Source organism: Heterodontus francisci, chromosome 5 (genome assembly GCF_036365525.1).
Source record: "Heterodontus francisci isolate sHetFra1 chromosome 5, sHetFra1.hap1, whole genome shotgun sequence".
In the NCBI taxonomy this organism is placed as follows: domain Eukaryota; kingdom Metazoa; phylum Chordata; class Chondrichthyes; order Heterodontiformes; family Heterodontidae; genus Heterodontus; species Heterodontus francisci.
The window spans coordinates 62,558,100-62,572,620 of NC_090375.1; the positions used below are offsets into that span (position 1 = coordinate 62,558,100).

A 14,521-nucleotide genomic window follows, 5' to 3' on the forward strand; every position below is an offset into this window, starting at 1 on the left:
CTTCCCATCCCTAGACAGACGTCTTATCCATTACAGCATTGGCCCAGGCTGTGGAGAGCAGCTGGCCGTTCACAGTCCCACAGCACAGCGGCAGCAATGGCTAGGCCAAGGCCTGAGCGGCAAACCATCAGCCAGCACTTTTGTCACTTCCCTTCCGTAGCTCAGCTGCTGCGGCGCAGGACTGTAGAGGAAAGCAGAGCAAAATCATCCTTTGGCCGCTGCTTAAATTCACACTTGAAGGAGTATGTGCTTTTTTAGAGTAAGCGTGTAGTAAGCAGCAATTAGCTGAAGGTAGCGCTCTTAACTTGACAAGTCGATGGCTGCTCAACGTGTTGCCGCCAAGGCACGGGATCCCTCGTTTCCTGTCTGCAAACTGCCTGCACGCGACTGTTTCACTTCCGCAGTTTCATCTGCTGGCCAGCAGGGGTTCGTCTTTGCTCCCCCAGAATATATAATATTCCATAAAAATTTGCAACCCTTTTCTATGCAATGGACATTTGCAAAACGCAGCAAAAATAGTGTTGGCGCATACAGCCCGAGGGGGTCTTACACGGGTGCCGGCCACTCGGTAAACTATGGCGGGAGGACCCCCTTACACAGTGGTCTTTCTCCATGGAGCCTTTGGAGCGGCTGCCCCAAGCTTTACTGCATCCCACAGCACGTAGTCCTGGACCTCGGAACGTGCCAGCGAGCGAAACTCAAGTCGTGGACGACTCTTTGCACTGGAAGAATTGGGATCGGAATTCCTCCTCCCCACCCCCACCTCCCGCCCCCCGACTGGACTTTAAAACTGGACTTTATGGAGTATGGGGAAGGAACCCCAACCCTCACGGACAATAGTACTGTGAATGAGAGCCAAAACCTTACACAAAGCACACAGACGCAGGCTGCATTCCGATGGATCAATTTCAAACATTCCAACATCACAACAGAACTGATAGTGTCAAAGGACTGGAATTTGGGACATTATCATAACAGTGACACAGCATAACTGCCGTCATGTAACACAATTAAGTAATTAGGGAGGCCATTCTTACAACTAACCGGCCCCAGGCCACAGCATTCACTCCTGTCGAGGCAGGAGAGAAACCTTTTCACGTATATCAGCTCTGGAGCCTGGAATACCTCACCCTGGTGGAGTTTATTGTTCTCGGTCATGGAAATAACATCAACATAAGTGGATCTGTCTGGACCAGGCAGGTAACTGACGAAAGAGATTAAAAGGTGCTAAGCGCTCACCATCCAGCAGGATGGCTCCAGGTGATGTGTTTATGATATTTCGATAAGGATCATCATGAAAAGGACAAGATCGAAGAGTTTGGCACTGCAGTCAAGAAGGAGGGTCAGGAAGAGTCAACCTGGCTCGTGGACCTACAAATTCTCACCTCATGGAGGATTGTAAGTTATCAGCCAAATGTGAGGGGTATTTGGGGCTGAGAGTTGAAAGCAATTTTAAGTGTGACAAAGAAATCCTGGGAGGGTTTGGGGTTTTGAATTGAGTGAGTTTGGGGCAGAAGTGTGGGCTTTTGCTTGTGGGTTTTCGGAAAAGGTGCGTCTTAAAAGTGGTGGTGACTTGTGTGTTTGGGTGGGAGCCGAGCCGAGCCGAGCCGAGGTTAAATGGTGGAGGGATTTAAATCGGTCTAAGCAAGCAAGGTGTCGTGTGGCGTCCTTTACATTCGTTTCGAGGTCTTTGTATCAGGGTGTTAGGGGGGTCTTAATAAAGAAGTTTATGGTTCCGCCCAACCCTGTGCCTGTGCAATTTGTCCTTTCTAAAATCCTAAAGAACCATCAGTAAGGGGGGTAAACAGGAGCCGGAAGCTCTCACAAAGAACGAGCAGCAGGTTTCAGGCAGACCAAAGTGCGCCTTTCAGCTAGTTGATGGTCCTCCAGCAAGAGTTGATGCTTACCTGGGGTGTGCGTCCAGTTTTTTTTTTTATTTCCAAAATATACTTTATTCATAAATATCTGTAAAAATTACATTGCCAAACAGTTTCCAAACAGCACCAAAAAATACAAACATTGCAAGGGAGATCAGTTTCCTTCAATACTGTCATGAGTTTCTTCCCAACCCTTCCGTTTCACAATTGTCATGTCAATTACAGTTTTACATTTACAGCAATTGAGAACATTAACGATACAGTTCGAGGGGTGCGTCCAGTTTGAGCAGCATGGCAGGCAAAACCTCAGCACTCACTGGAAAGCAAAAGAAGTCTTGTGTCAGTCAGACAGGGCTCTCGACTGCTCCCTCACACTCGTGGCGGCTGCTAGTTTCCGCTCACCAGCTTTTCCTTGCGCCAGCTGGGGCTCTTCTGGGCTTCTTTCATGGTTATTGGAGCTGGCCGGTCCTGCCGCTGCTAACTTGCTGCTGCTGGAGGGACCTGCTGATTGAAGCAAAGCACTGACTGCGTTCAGGCAGTGAGCCAAGCCCAAGCCCAAGCCCAAGCCCAAGCCGCATTTCCCTGCAGCTCAAGGAGCAACTTGGAGACAGCTGCTATGGGGCTGTTGTGAAAGAATCTGGGCTCAGCAGTCTTAGCCAAGCTGGTGAATTAGCTCAAATGGTAAAGCGCTTGCTTAGCATGTGAGAGGTAGCGGGATCGATGCCTGCATTCTCCATTCTGCTTTTTCCTGGGCTCCAATCTTCACATTCAGCACTTGTGGCAACCAGCTGACAACGTCTTGCCTTGCGCTCCCATCTCCAGTGCTGGAGGCTGTCAAATGCTTTGCAGCACTGCAGCAAGCAAAGCGGCTGGATTTTGGCACGCAACGAGAGCGGAAAGGTCAAGTGAGTGATGGCAAAAGAAAGCACAGTGGGCACACTGCCTTCTCTGAGGATCGAACTCAGGACCTTCAGATTATGAGACTGACGCGCTGCCTACGGCGCTAAGAAGGCACTGCCATGCAGCACGCCCAAGTAGACCAAGTTGCAAAGTGTTCCCAAGCCGCAGGACAAAGTCGACACAAAACTGTCAGCCAGCCAGGAGTCAAAGCTATCAGCTTCCCATCCCTAGACAGACGTCTTATCCATTACAGCATTGGCCCAGGCTGTGGAGAGCAGCTGGCCGTTCACAGTCCCACAGCACAGCGGCAGCAATGGCTAGGCCAAGGCCTGAGCGGCAAACCATCAGCCAGCACTTTTGTCACTTCCCTTCCGTAGCTCAGCTGCTGCGGCGCAGGACTGTAGAGGAAAGCAGAGCAAAATCATCCTTTGGCCGCTGCTTAAATTCACACTTGAAGGAGTATGTGCTTTTTTAGAGTAAGCGTGTAGTAAGCAGCAATTAGCTGAAGGTAGCGCTCTTAACTTGACAAGTCGATGGCTGCTCAACGTGTTGCCGCCAAGGCACGGGATCCCTCGTTTCCTGTCTGCAAACTGCCTGCACGCGACTGTTTCACTTCCGCAGTTTCATCTGCTGGCCAGCAGGGGTTCGTCTTTGCTCCCCCAGAATATATAATATTCCATAAAAATTTGCAACCCTTTTCTATGCAATGTACATTTGCAAAACGCAGCAAAAATAGTGTTGGCGCATACAGCCCGAGGGGGTCTTACACGGGTGCCGGCCACTCGGTAAACTATGGCGGGAGGACCCCCTTACACAGTGGTCTTTCTCCATGGAGCCTTTGGAGCGGCTGCCCCAAGCTTTACTGCATCCCACAGCACGTAGTCCTGGACCTCGGAACGTGCCAGCGAGCGAAACTCAAGTCGTGGACGACTCTTTGCACTGGAAGAATTGGGATCGGAATTCCTCCTCCCCACCCCCACCTCCCGCCCCCCGACTGGACTTTAAAACTGGACTTTATGGAGTATGGGGAAGGAACCCCAACCCTCACGGACAATAGTACTGTGAATGAGAGCCAAAACCTTACACAAAGCACACAGACGCAGGCTGCATTCCGATGGATCAATTTCAAACATTCCAACATCACAACAGAACTGATAGTGTCAAAGGACTGGAATTTGGGACATTATCATAACAGTGACACAGCATAACTGCCGTCATGTAACACAATTAAGTAATTAGGGAGGCCATTCTTACAACTAACCGGCCCCAGGCCACAGCATTCACTCCTGTCGAGGCAGGAGAGAAACCTTTTCACGTATATCAGCTCTGGAGCCTGGAATACCTCACCCTGGTGGAGTTTATTGTTCTCGGTCATGGAAATAACATCAACATAAGTGGATCTGTCTGGACCAGGCAGGTAACTGACGAAAGAGATTAAAAGGTGCTAAGCGCTCACCATCCAGCAGGATGGCTCCAGGTGATGTGTTTATGATATTTCGATAAGGATCATCATGAAAAGGACAAGATCGAAGAGTTTGGCACTGCAGTCAAGAAGGAGGGTCAGGAAGAGTCAACCTGGCTCGTGGACCTACAAATTCTCACCTCATGGAGGATTGTAAGTTATCAGCCAAATGTGAGGGGTATTTGGGGCTGAGAGTTGAAAGCAATTTTAAGTGTGACAAAGAAATCCTGGGAGGGTTTGGGGTTTTGAATTGAGTGAGTTTGGGGCAGAAGTGTGGGCTTTTGCTTGTGGGTTTTCGGAAAAGGTGCGTCTTAAAAGTGGTGGTGACTTGTGTGTTTGGGTGGGAGCCGAGCCGAGCCGAGCCGAGGTTAAATGGTGGAGGGATTTAAATCGGTCTAAGCAAGCAAGGTGTCGTGTGGCGTCCTTTACATTCGTTTCGAGGTCTTTGTATCAGGGTGTTAGGGGGGTCTTAATAAAGAAGTTTATGGTTCCGCCCAACCCTGTGCCTGTGCAATTTGTCCTTTCTAAAATCCTAAAGAACCATCAGTAAGGGGGGTAAACAGGAGCCGGAAGCTCTCACAAAGAACGAGCAGCAGGTTTCAGGCAGACCAAAGTGCGCCTTTCAGCTAGTTGATGGTCCTCCAGCAAGAGTTGATGCTTACCTGGGGTGTGCGTCCAGTTTTTTTTTTTATTTCCAAAATATACTTTATTCATAAATATCTGTAAAAATTACATTGCCAAACAGTTTCCAAACAGCACCAAAAAATACAAACATTGCAAGGGAGATCAGTTTCCTTCAATACTGTCATGAGTTTCTTCCCAACCCTTCCGTTTCACAATTGTCATGTCAATTACAGTTTTACATTTACAGCAATTGAGAACATTAACGATACAGTTCGAGGGGTGCGTCCAGTTTGAGCAGCATGGCAGGCAAAACCTCAGCACTCACTGGAAAGCAAAAGAAGTCTTGTGTCAGTCAGACAGGGCTCTCGACTGCTCCCTCACACTCGTGGCGGCTGCTAGTTTCCGCTCACCAGCTTTTCCTTGCGCCAGCTGGGGCTCTTCTGGGCTTCTTTCATGGTTATTGGAGCTGGCCGGTCCTGCCGCTGCTAACTTGCTGCTGCTGGAGGGACCTGCTGATTGAAGCAAAGCACTGACTGCGTTCAGGCAGTGAGCCAAGCCCAAGCCCAAGCCCAAGCCCAAGCCGCATTTCCCTGCAGCTCAAGGAGCAACTTGGAGACAGCTGCTATGGGGCTGTTGTGAAAGAATCTGGGCTCAGCAGTCTTAGCCAAGCTGGGGAATTAGCTCAAATGGTAGAGTGCTTGCTTAGCATGTGAGAGGTAGTGGGATCGATGCCTGCATTCTCCATTCTGCTTTTTCCTGGGCTCCAATCTTCACATTCAGCACTTGTGGCAAGCAGCTGACAACGTCTTGCCTTGCGCTCCCATCTCCAGTGCTGGAGGCTGTCAAATGCTTTGCAGCACTGCAGCAAGCAAAGCGGCTGGATTTTGGCACGCAACGAGAGCGGAAAGGTCAAGTGAGTGATGGCAAAAGAAAGCACAGTGGGCACACTGCCTTCTCTGAGGATCGAACTCAGGACCTTCAGATTATGAGACTGACGCGCTGCCTACTGCGCTAAGAAGGCACTGCCATGCAGCACGCCCAAGTAGACCAAGTTGCAAAGTGTTCCCAAGCCGCAGGACAAAGTCGACACAAAACTGTCAGCCAGCCAGGAGTCAAAGCTATCAGCTTCCCATCCCTAGACAGACGTCTTATCCATTACAGCATTGGCCCAGGCTGTGGAGAGCAGCTGGCCGTTCACAGTCCCACAGCACAGCGGCAGCAATGGCTAGGCCAAGGCCTGAGCGGCAAACCATCAGCCAGCACTTTTGTCACTTCCCTTCCGTAGCTCAGCTGCTGCGGCGCAGGACTGTAGAGGAAAGCAGAGCAAAATCATCCTTTGGCCGCTGCTTAAATTCACACTTGAAGGAGTATGTGCTTTTTTAGAGTAAGCGTGTAGTAAGCAGCAATTAGCTGAAGGTAGCGCTCTTAACTTGACAAGTCGATGGCTGCTCAACGTGTTGCCGCCAAGGCACGGGATCCCTCGTTTCCTGTCTGCAAACTGCCTGCACGCGACTGTTTCACTTCCGCAGTTTCATCTGCTGGCCAGCAGGGGTTCGTCTTTGCTCCCCCAGAATATATAATATTCCATAAAAATTTGCAACCCTTTTCTATGCAATGGACATTTGCAAAACGCAGCAAAAATAGTGTTGGCGCATACAGCCCGAGGGGGTCTTACACGGGTGCCGGCCACTCGGTAAACTATGGCGGGAGGACCCCCTTACACAGTGGTCTTTCTCCATGGAGCCTTTGGAGCGGCTGCCCCAAGCTTTACTGCATCCCACAGCACGTAGTCCTGGACCTCGGAACGTGCCAGCGAGCGAAACTCAAGTCGTGGACGACTCTTTGCACTGGAAGAATTGGGATCGGAATTCCTCCTCCCCACCCCCACCTCCCGCCCCCCGACTGGACTTTAAAACTGGACTTTATGGAGTATGGGGAAGGAACCCCAACCCTCACGGACAATAGTACTGTGAATGAGAGCCAAAACCTTACACAAAGCACACAGACGCAGGCTGCATTCCGATGGATCAATTTCAAACATTCCAACATCACAACAGAACTGATAGTGTCAAAGGACTGGAATTTGGGACATTATCATAACAGTGACACAGCATAACTGCCGTCATGTAACACAATTAAGTAATTAGGGAGGCCATTCTTACAACTAACCGGCCCCAGGCCACAGCATTCACTCCTGTCGAGGCAGGAGAGAAACCTTTTCACGTATATCAGCTCTGGAGCCTGGAATACCTCACCCTGGTGGAGTTTATTGTTCTCGGTCATGGAAATAACATCAACATAAGTGGATCTGTCTGGACCAGGCAGGTAACTGACGAAAGAGATTAAAAGGTGCTAAGCGCTCACCATCCAGCAGGATGGCTCCAGGTGATGTGTTTATGATATTTCGATAAGGATCATCATGAAAAGGACAAGATCGAAGAGTTTGGCACTGCAGTCAAGAAGGAGGGTCAGGAAGAGTCAACCTGGCTCGTGGACCTACAAATTCTCACCTCATGGAGGATTGTAAGTTATCAGCCAAATGTGAGGGGTATTTGGGGCTGAGAGTTGAAAGCAATTTTAAGTGTGACAAAGAAATCCTGGGAGGGTTTGGGGTTTTGAATTGAGTGAGTTTGGGGCAGAAGTGTGGGCTTTTGCTTGTGGGTTTTCGGAAAAGGTGCGTCTTAAAAGTGGTGGTGACTTGTGTGTTTGGGTGGGAGCCGAGCCGAGCCGAGCCGAGGTTAAATGGTGGAGGGATTTAAATCGGTCTAAGCAAGCAAGGTGTCGTGTGGCGTCCTTTACATTCGTTTCGAGGTCTTTGTATCAGGGTGTTAGGGGGGTCTTAATAAAGAAGTTTATGGTTCCGCCCAACCCTGTGCCTGTGCAATTTGTCCTTTCTAAAATCCTAAAGAACCATCAGTAAGGGGGGTAAACAGGAGCCGGAAGCTCTCACAAAGAACGAGCAGCAGGTTTCAGGCAGACCAAAGTGCGCCTTTCAGCTAGTTGATGGTCCTCCAGCAAGAGTTGATGCTTACCTGGGGTGTGCGTCCAGTTTTTTTTTTTATTTCCAAAATATACTTTATTCATAAATATCTGTAAAAATTACATTGCCAAACAGTTTCCAAACAGCACCAAAAAATACAAACATTGCAAGGGAGATCAGTTTCCTTCAATACTGTCATGAGTTTCTTCCCAACCCTTCCGTTTCACAATTGTCATGTCAATTACAGTTTTACATTTACAGCAATTGAGAACATTAACGATACAGTTCGAGGGGTGCGTCCAGTTTGAGCAGCATGGCAGGCAAAACCTCAGCACTCACTGGAAAGCAAAAGAAGTCTTGTGTCAGTCAGACAGGGCTCTCGACTGCTCCCTCACACTCGTGGCGGCTGCTAGTTTCCGCTCACCAGCTTTTCCTTGCGCCAGCTGGGGCTCTTCTGGGCTTCTTTCATGGTTATTGGAGCTGGCCGGTCCTGCCGCTGCTAACTTGCTGCTGCTGGAGGGACCTGCTGATTGAAGCAAAGCACTGACTGCGTTCAGGCAGTGAGCCAAGCCCAAGCCCAAGCCCAAGCCCAAGCCGCATTTCCCTGCAGCTCAAGGAGCAACTTGGAGACAGCTGCTATGGGGCTGTTGTGAAAGAATCTGGGCTCAGCAGTCTTAGCCAAGCTGGGGAATTAGCTCAAATGGTAGAGCGCTCGCTTAGCATGTGAGAGGTAGCGGGATCGATGCCTGCATTCTCCATTCTGCTTTTTCCTGGGCTCCAATCTTCACATTCAGCACTTGTGGCAACCAGCTGACAACGTCTTGCCTTGCGCTCCCATCTCCAGTGCTGGAGGCTGTCAAATGCTTTGCAGCACTGCAGCAAGCAAAGCGGCTGGATTTTGGCACGCAACGAGAGCGGAAAGGTCAAGTGAGTGATGGCAAAAGAAAGCACAGTGGGCACACTGCCTTCTCTGAGGATCGAACTCAGGACCTTCAGATTATGAGACTGACGCGCTGCCTACGGCGCTAAGAAGGCACTGCCATGCAGCACGCCCAAGTAGACCAAGTTGCAAAGTGTTCCCAAGCCGCAGGACAAAGTCGACACAAAACTGTCAGCCAGCCAGGAGTCAAAGCTATCAGCTTCCCATCCCTAGACAGACGTCTTATCCATTACAGCATTGGCCCAGGCTGTGGAGAGCAGCTGGCCGTTCACAGTCCCACAGCACAGCGGCAGCAATGGCTAGGCCAAGGCCTGAGCGGCAAACCATCAGCCAGCACTTTTGTCACTTCCCTTCCGTAGCTCAGCTGCTGCGGCGCAGGACTGTAGAGGAAAGCAGAGCAAAATCATCCTTTGGCCGCTGCTTAAATTCACACTTGAAGGAGTATGTGCTTTTTTAGAGTAAGCGTGTAGTAAGCAGCAATTAGCTGAAGGTAGCGCTCTTAACTTGACAAGTCGATGGCTGCTCAACGTGTTGCCGCCAAGGCACGGGATCCCTCGTTTCCTGTCTGCAAACTGCCTGCACGCGACTGTTTCACTTCCGCAGTTTCATCTGCTGGCCAGCAGGGGTTCGTCTTTGCTCCCCCAGAATATATAATATTCCATAAAAATTTGCAACCCTTTTCTATGCAATGGACATTTGCAAAACGCAGCAAAAATAGTGTTGGCGCATACAGCCCGAGGGGGTCTTACACGGGTGCCGGCCACTCGGTAAACTATGGCGGGAGGACCCCCTTACACAGTGGTCTTTCTCCATGGAGCCTTTGGAGCGGCTGCCCCAAGCTTTACTGCATCCCACAGCACGTAGTCCTGGACCTCGGAACGTGCCAGCGAGCGAAACTCAAGTCGTGGACGACTCTTTGCACTGGAAGAATTGGGATCGGAATTCCTCCTCCCCACCCCCACCTCCCGCCCCCCGACTGGACTTTAAAACTGGACTTTATGGAGTATGGGGAAGGAACCCCAACCCTCACGGACAATAGTACTGTGAATGAGAGCCAAAACCTTACACAAAGCACACAGACGCAGGCTGCATTCCGATGGATCAATTTCAAACATTCCAACATCACAACAGAACTGATAGTGTCAAAGGACTGGAATTTGGGACATTATCATAACAGTGACACAGCATAACTGCCGTCATGTAACACAATTAAGTAATTAGGGAGGCCATTCTTACAACTAACCGGCCCCAGGCCACAGCATTCACTCCTGTCGAGGCAGGAGAGAAACCTTTTCACGTATATCAGCTCTGGAGCCTGGAATACCTCACCCTGGTGGAGTTTATTGTTCTCGGTCATGGAAATAACATCAACATAAGTGGATCTGTCTGGACCAGGCAGGTAACTGACGAAAGAGATTAAAAGGTGCTAAGCGCTCACCATCCAGCAGGATGGCTCCAGGTGATGTGTTTATGATATTTCGATAAGGATCATCATGAAAAGGACAAGATCGAAGAGTTTGGCACTGCAGTCAAGAAGGAGGGTCAGGAAGAGTCAACCTGGCTCGTGGACCTACAAATTCTCACCTCATGGAGGATTGTAAGTTATCAGCCAAATGTGAGGGGTATTTGGGGCTGAGAGTTGAAAGCAATTTTAAGTGTGACAAAGAAATCCTGGGAGGGTTTGGGGTTTTGAATTGAGTGAGTTTGGGGCAGAAGTGTGGGCTTTTGCTTGTGGGTTTTCGGAAAAGGTGCGTCTTAAAAGTGGTGGTGACTTGTGTGTTTGGGTGGGAGCCGAGCCGAGCCGAGCCGAGGTTAAATGGTGGAGGGATTTAAATCGGTCTAAGCAAGCAAGGTGTCGTGTGGCGTCCTTTACATTCGTTTCGAGGTCTTTGTATCAGGGTGTTAGGGGGGTCTTAATAAAGAAGTTTATGGTTCCGCCCAACCCTGTGCCTGTGCAATTTGTCCTTTCTAAAATCCTAAAGAACCATCAGTAAGGGGGGTAAACAGGAGCCGGAAGCTCTCACAAAGAACGAGCAGCAGGTTTCAGGCAGACCAAAGTGCGCCTTTCAGCTAGTTGATGGTCCTCCAGCAAGAGTTGATGCTTACCTGGGGTGTGCGTCCAGTTTTTTTTTTTATTTCCAAAATATACTTTATTCATAAATATCTGTAAAAATTACATTGCCAAACAGTTTCCAAACAGCACCAAAAAATACAAACATTGCAAGGGAGATCAGTTTCCTTCAATACTGTCATGAGTTTCTTCCCAACCCTTCCGTTTCACAATTGTCATGTCAATTACAGTTTTACATTTACAGCAATTGAGAACATTAACGATACAGTTCGAGGGGTGCGTCCAGTTTGAGCAGCATGGCAGGCAAAACCTCAGCACTCACTGGAAAGCAAAAGAAGTCTTGTGTCAGTCAGACAGGGCTCTCGACTGCTCCCTCACACTCGTGGCGGCTGCTAGTTTCCGCTCACCAGCTTTTCCTTGCGCCAGCTGGGGCTCTTCTGGGCTTCTTTCATGGTTATTGGAGCTGGCCGGTCCTGCCGCTGCTAACTTGCTGCTGCTGGAGGGACCTGCTGATTGAAGCAAAGCACTGACTGCGTTCAGGCAGTGAGCCAAGCCCAAGCCCAAGCCCAAGCCCAAGCCGCATTTCCCTGCAGCTCAAGGAGCAACTTGGAGACAGCTGCTATGGGGCTGTTGTGAAAGAATCTGGGCTCAGCAGTCTTAGCCAAGCTGGTGAATTAGCTCAAATGGTAAAGCGCTTGCTTAGCATGTGAGAGGTAGCGGGATCGATGCCTGCATTCTCCATTCTGCTTTTTCCTGGGCTCCAATCTTCACATTCAGCACTTGTGGCAACCAGCTGACAACGTCTTGCCTTGCGCTCCCATCTCCAGTGCTGGAGGCTGTCAAATGCTTTGCAGCACTGCAGCAAGCAAAGCGGCTGGATTTTGGCACGCAACGAGAGCGGAAAGGTCAAGTGAGTGATGGCAAAAGAAAGCACAGTGGGCACACTGCCTTCTCTGAGGATCGAACTCAGGACCTTCAGATTATGAGACTGACGCGCTGCCTACGGCGCTAAGAAGGCACTGCCATGCAGCACGCCCAAGTAGACCAAGTTGCAAAGTGTTCCCAAGCCGCAGGACAAAGTCGACACAAAACTGTCAGCCAGCCAGGAGTCAAAGCTATCAGCTTCCCATCCCTAGACAGACGTCTTATCCATTACAGCATTGGCCCAGGCTGTGGAGAGCAGCTGGCCGTTCACAGTCCCACAGCACAGCGGCAGCAATGGCTAGGCCAAGGCCTGAGCGGCAAACCATCAGCCAGCACTTTTGTCACTTCCCTTCCGTAGCTCAGCTGCTGCGGCGCAGGACTGTAGAGGAAAGCAGAGCAAAATCATCCTTTGGCCGCTGCTTAAATTCACACTTGAAGGAGTATGTGCTTTTTTAGAGTAAGCGTGTAGTAAGCAGCAATTAGCTGAAGGTAGCGCTCTTAACTTGACAAGTCGATGGCTGCTCAACGTGTTGCCGCCAAGGCACGGGATCCCTCGTTTCCTGTCTGCAAACTGCCTGCACGCGACTGTTTCACTTCCGCAGTTTCATCTGCTGGCCAGCAGGGGTTCGTCTTTGCTCCCCCAGAATATATAATATTCCATAAAAATTTGCAACCCTTTTCTATGCAATGTACATTTGCAAAACGCAGCAAAAATAGTGTTGGCGCATACAGCCCGAGGGGGTCTTACACGGGTGCCGGCCACTCGGTAAACTATGGCGGGAGGACCCCCTTACACAGTGGTCTTTCTCCATGGAGCCTTTGGAGCGGCTGCCCCAAGCTTTACTGCATCCCACAGCACGTAGTCCTGGACCTCGGAACGTGCCAGCGAGCGAAACTCAAGTCGTGGACGACTCTTTGCACTGGAAGAATTGGGATCGGAATTCCTCCTCCCCACCCCCACCTCCCGCCCCCCGACTGGACTTTAAAACTGGACTTTATGGAGTATGGGGAAGGAACCCCAACCCTCACGGACAATAGTACTGTGAATGAGAGCCGAAACCTTACACAAAGCACACAGACGCAGGCTGCATTCCGATGGATCAATTTCAAACATTCCAACATCACAACAGAACTGATAGTGTCAAAGGACTGGAATTTGGGACATTATCATAACAGTGACACAGCATAACTGCCGTCATGTAACACAATTAAGTAATTAGGGAGGCCATTCTTACAACTAACCGGCCCCAGGCCACAGCATTCACTCCTGTCGAGGCAGGAGAGAAACCTTTTCACGTATATCAGCTCTGGAGCCTGGAATACCTCACCCTGGTGGAGTTTATTGTTCTCGGTCATGGAAATAACATCAACATAAGTGGATCTGTCTGGACCAGGCAGGTAACTGACGAAAGAGATTAAAAGGTGCTAAGCGCTCACCATCCAGCAGGATGGCTCCAGGTGATGTGTTTATGATATTTCGATAAGGATCATCATGAAAAGGACAAGATCGAAGAGTTTGGCACTGCAGTCAAGAAGGAGGGTCAGGAAGAGTCAACCTGGCTCGTGGACCTACAAATTCTCACCTCATGGAGGATTGTAAGTTATCAGCCAAATGTGAGGGGTATTTGGGGCTGAGAGTTGAAAGCAATTTTAAGTGTGACAAAGAAATCCTGGGAGGGTTTGGGGTTTTGAATTGAGTGAGTTTGGGGCAGAAGTGTGGGCTTTTGCTTGTGGGTTTTCGGAAAAGGTGCGTCTTAAAAGTGGTGGTGACTTGTGTGTTTGGGTGGGAGCCGAGCCGAGCCGAGCCGAGGTTAAATGGTGGAGGGATTTAAATCGGTCTAAGCAAGCAAGGTGTCGTGTGGCGTCCTTTACATTCGTTTCGAGGTCTTTGTATCAGGGTGTTAGGGGGGTCTTAATAAAGAAGTTTATGGTTCCGCCCAACCCTGTGCCTGTGCAATTTGTCCTTTCTAAAATCCTAAAGAACCATCAGTAAGGGGGGTAAACAGGAGCCGGAAGCTCTCACAAAGAACGAGCAGCAGGTTTCAGGCAGACCAAAGTGCGCCTTTCAGCTAGTTGATGGTCCTCCAGCAAGAGTTGATGCTTACCTGGGGTGTGCGTCCAGTTTTTTTTTTTATTTCCAAAATATACTTTATTCATAAATATCTGTAAAAATTACATTGCCAAACAGTTTCCAAACAGCACCAAAAAATACAAACATTGCAAGGGAGATCAGTTTCCTTCAATACTGTCATGAGTTTCTTCCCAACCCTTCCGTTTCACAATTGTCATGTCAATTACAGTTTTACATTTACAGCAATTGAGAACATTAACGATACAGTTCGAGGGGTGCGTCCAGTTTGAGCAGCATGGCAGGCAAAACCTCAGCACTCACTGGAAAGCAAAAGAAGTCTTGTGTCAGTCAGACAGGGCTCTCGACTGCTCCCTCACACTCGTGGCGGCTGCTAGTTTCCGCTCACCAGCTTTTCCTTGCGCCAGCTGGGGCTCTTCTGGGCTTCTTTCATGGTTATTGGAGCTGGCCGGTCCTGCCGCTGCTAACTTGCTGCTGCTGGAGGGACCTGCTGATTGAAGCAAAGCACTGACTGCGTTCAGGCAGTGAGCCAAGCCCAAGCCCAAGCCCAAGCCCAAGCCGCATTTCCCTGCAGCTCAAGGAGCAACTTGGAGACAGCTGCTATGGGGCTGTTGTGAAAGAATCTGGGCTCAGCAGTCTTAGTCAAGCTGGTGA

At 49.8% G+C, this 14,521-nt stretch overlaps 4 non-coding genes across 4 annotated transcripts; all 4 read right to left on the reverse strand.

Moving 5' to 3' along the window:
- Positions 1-2,817: 2,817 nt before the first annotated feature.
- Positions 2,818-2,890, reverse strand: trnam-cau (transfer RNA methionine (anticodon CAU)). Its single transcript has one exon. It is a non-coding gene; the product is annotated as a tRNA-Met (tRNA).
- A 2,921-nt stretch (positions 2,891-5,811) lies between these two features.
- trnam-cau (transfer RNA methionine (anticodon CAU)) lies at positions 5,812-5,884 on the reverse strand. The gene has a single exon. It is a non-coding gene; the product is annotated as a tRNA-Met (tRNA).
- Positions 5,885-8,805: 2,921 nt separating this feature from the next.
- On the reverse strand, positions 8,806-8,878 carry trnam-cau (transfer RNA methionine (anticodon CAU)). The gene has a single exon. It is a non-coding gene; the product is annotated as a tRNA-Met (tRNA).
- A 2,921-nt stretch (positions 8,879-11,799) lies between these two features.
- Positions 11,800-11,872, reverse strand: trnam-cau (transfer RNA methionine (anticodon CAU)). Its single transcript has one exon. It is a non-coding gene; the product is annotated as a tRNA-Met (tRNA).
- Positions 11,873-14,521: the final 2,649 nt, after the last annotated feature.